The sequence below is a fragment of the Mus pahari genome, chromosome 7 (assembly GCF_900095145.1).
Source record: "Mus pahari chromosome 7, PAHARI_EIJ_v1.1, whole genome shotgun sequence".
Lineage (NCBI taxonomy): Eukaryota > Metazoa > Chordata > Mammalia > Rodentia > Muridae > Mus > Mus pahari.
Window position 1 is genome coordinate 108,437,020 of NC_034596.1, and position 3,696 is coordinate 108,440,715.

Here is a 3,696-nt window from a genome sequence, read left to right on the forward strand (position 1 = left end):
TTCCGTAGTATTTCCAGGAGAATGCCATAAATTTTGGGAACTAACAGAAGTTATGAGATTCAGATTTTGTGTCCTTCATGACAAAGAACAACTAACATAGGAGATGGTATTTTTAGCTTTCAAAGGGGTAACTGAGAAAAAATGTTTGTTCTTCAGGGTCAGGAAATACCTCTCCCTGCGCCATTCATCAGATTCAGCACAACTAATTTATTTAAATGTTTTTCTTTCACTGACACATGTTAACAAATTTTTATTAATATTATTGATGACATTGACATAAAGACTATAGAGGCATAAAGGCCTTATATTCACAGAGAAGCACTAAGAGATTCAGAAATCATTGTCGCACAGAGATATCTGCTCAAGGAATGAGATAAAATCAAATACTTGTACTCCACCCAGAAACCTGTGAATAGAGGTTCTTAATAACCTAGTGACTTGGAGAATAATCTAGGGAAATAAGGACAGAAAGCACCCTAATTACTCAGAATTATGATCCCAGACTCTTCCATCATTAGACTATTACCCATGCTTAGGTTAGGTGTCAATTATAATTTATGACTGCTGACCTGTATGCTGTTGGTCAGAGATCACACTATAATATGATCTTTAACAAAAGAACCCATTCTCATTGTCACAGAAACTCATAAAATTGGTTCTGTATATTCACACCTTAAGCATTATTTTACAATGTAATTTGGAATGGTTATGGAAATTATTGTTGCCTGGAGACCCTTTCCCAAAACATATGGTGTTGAAATACACCTACAATAAACTGCCAGTGCTTAGACACCTCAAAGTCTGATCCAGGTAAACAGTCAATCTGCACCATGTCCTCATTACCATCCCTTCACATAGTTTGTTTCTTCCCTATATGGCACCTGCAGAGACACCCTCAAGGAATAATAAATTTTCTAGTAGAAACTATTTTGTGCACTTTAGAGATTAAAAATGGAAAAGTTCATTCCTAAAAATACAGAGACAGAGCGACAGATAGAGAGAGACAGAGAGAGACACACACACTCAAACACACACACACAAACACATACACACACACACATAAACACACACACAGAGAAAGAGAGAGAGAGAGAGAGAGAGAGAAACTGACAGAACCTATACTCCAATTATTTTACTTTGTAGTTGATTACATTTAAGAACTATTCATATGGCATGTGCCTTATCCTTAAATCCTTTTAGGCCTGACATGTGATTATACTTTGAACAATGTAAAGAAAGACATGAGAACTAAAATCTGCATATTGGAGCATATGGCATATTTACACAACCAAAATGTTATCAGAATTATGTATTTATTAAATTCATAAAGTTCTCTTTTTCCAATTTCTATTGAAATACATTTATTTCTGCAATATATTCTGAATACTGATTTCCCTTCCTCAACACCACCTCAATCTTCTCCCAGCTTGATTCTGTTTCTTTATCTAATTAGAAAACAACGAGAAATAAAATGTAATAAAAAGAAAAAATAAATTAATATAAAAGAAAAACAAATAGGATAAAACAAACAATCTGATGAAATGTCACCAAAGCAAAGCACAAGAAACACACGTGGTTGCAGACATACAAGTTCACAAATACTCTATAGAACAAACATGGGCAACAGGTATGCAATGAATGAACTATGAGATTTGATGATGTATCAATATAGCTCCATGTTCTAAAATGTCCAGTGACAGTAGGGATGATTAATGAGACTGGGAGGGAAATAAATATGGTGGCAAACACATACATGTAATCTCAAAACCTACCATAATTAACAGGTACATACATTGTGTTGGTAAGTCATTTCTGTAAAAAATGACTTGATAATATTTTGAACCAAATTACTGGGCATATATTTACATGCCTGTCCGTTCTGATATAAATATTTTCCATATTCTAAGAAACTGAGACTTCTTCTGGAACACACAGCCAGAGTTATCAACACACATGAAGTCATAGAATACTTAAGACGATTAAAGGAGTGTCTCTTTGCCCAGGTGTTGGTGATTTGAATTTTATAGGTCAAATTCATATCATCCATTTTCCCCAACAATTTCAACAAAAGTTCTGGGCTCTCAGAATCCAGAGATATTTTTATCATGATCTTTACACTTTTGGTTTTTGTTCTTTTACTGAATAAAATCATGTCAATGAAGGTCTTCACTGGTGAATAGATTTGCAAGGAATGGTGAGCTGTAGGTTTCAGCATCACTTTATTCATAGAAGTCCTTTTACAAAGATGACAAAGGCACTATAGGACTGAGAGAAGGAGGCAATAAAGGAACATTCAAAATTACTATTTCTGAGCTAGTATAAAGGACAATCTTTCTGTCATTTAGTTCCCAGGAAGGTTCTTAGACCTCCAGGTTTTCTGACACACTCAGGATGTAGTTTCAACACTGTGTCTCTCACAATAATAGTCAGCAGTGTCCTCAGATGTCAAGCTGCTGAGTTGCATGTAGGCTGTTTTGGAGGATGTGTCTGCAGTACTTCTGATTGTAGGCAATATCACCATTTCCAGGATGAATAGCTCTAATCCATTCCAGTCCCTGCTTCAGACTCTGCTTCACCCAGTGAATTTCATAGTTATTAAAGGTGTAGCCAGAAGCCTTGCAGGACATCTTCACTGAGGCCCCAGGTATCACCCACTCAGGTCCAAACTGCTGCAGCTGGACCTGGGAGTGGACACCTGTGGAGAGAAAGGCAGAGTGGAAGTCATTATCACCTCAAGCTCTGTCTCTTCTTCAGATTTGGAACTGGTGAGCACCTTACCTACAGTTATTGACAGTAGAAAGATGCAGCTCCATTCCATGCTTAGATTTAGTGTGTTCAGGGACTGTGGAGAGAACACTGATGTTGTTTTCAATGTGTGGACATCCGTTTAGTAACTGCCCTGGATTCAATTAATTTGCATATTCATGAAGAGGATACTACTTACATAAGAACCTTGTCCAATTGGAGAACTAGAGAATAAGGACTGAAAAGCCTCACAGGTCAGGTAACAGGATGCTCAGGTCTAAGTCCTAATCCTCTCTGAGGAAATGCATCCCATACACTTTACCTGAGCCCCAGTGAGATGCTGTGGGTGTAACTTCAGGGACTAGTCTTTTAATAGATTTTTGGTGTGATCCTGTTGCTCCACTTTGAGACAAATTTAAGATATTGAATTGCAGATGGTGCTTTTTGATGATGATGATGTTGTTGATGATGATAATAATGACTCTGATTGCAAATTCCAAAAATGGCTAACTTTTGAGAATAAAAATCTTTCGTGTGTGTGTGTGTGTGTGTGTGTGTGTGTGTGTGTGTGTAATATTTTCCTTTCCCACAGGTTATATACTTCAAAACTCACTAAACTGAGTAACCATCAATATGCTTCAAAATATGTACACATCAATGACTATTGGAACACTATAATGAATAACTAAATAAGTATAAGCAGTAGATGTATTAACAAATGATTTCATCATTAAGACATTGTTACATACATGCACACACACACACACACATACACACACACACACACACACACACACACACACACACACTGGCAGATAGACATCTCTATCAGGTTCCTATCAGCAAGTACTTGTTTGCATCCACAATAGTGTATGAGTTTGGTGACTGTATATGGGATGGACCCCCAGGTGGTGCAGTCTCTGGATGGCCTCCTTCAGTCTCTGATCCACA

The 3,696-nt window shown here is 37.0% G+C and overlaps 1 pseudogene; it reads right to left on the bottom strand.

Annotated features, from left to right (window-relative positions):
- Nucleotides 1-2,386: 2,386 nt before the first annotated feature.
- Nucleotides 2,387-2,818, bottom strand: LOC110324124 (annotated as a pseudogene).
- Between the last annotated feature and the right edge of the window lie 878 nt (nucleotides 2,819-3,696).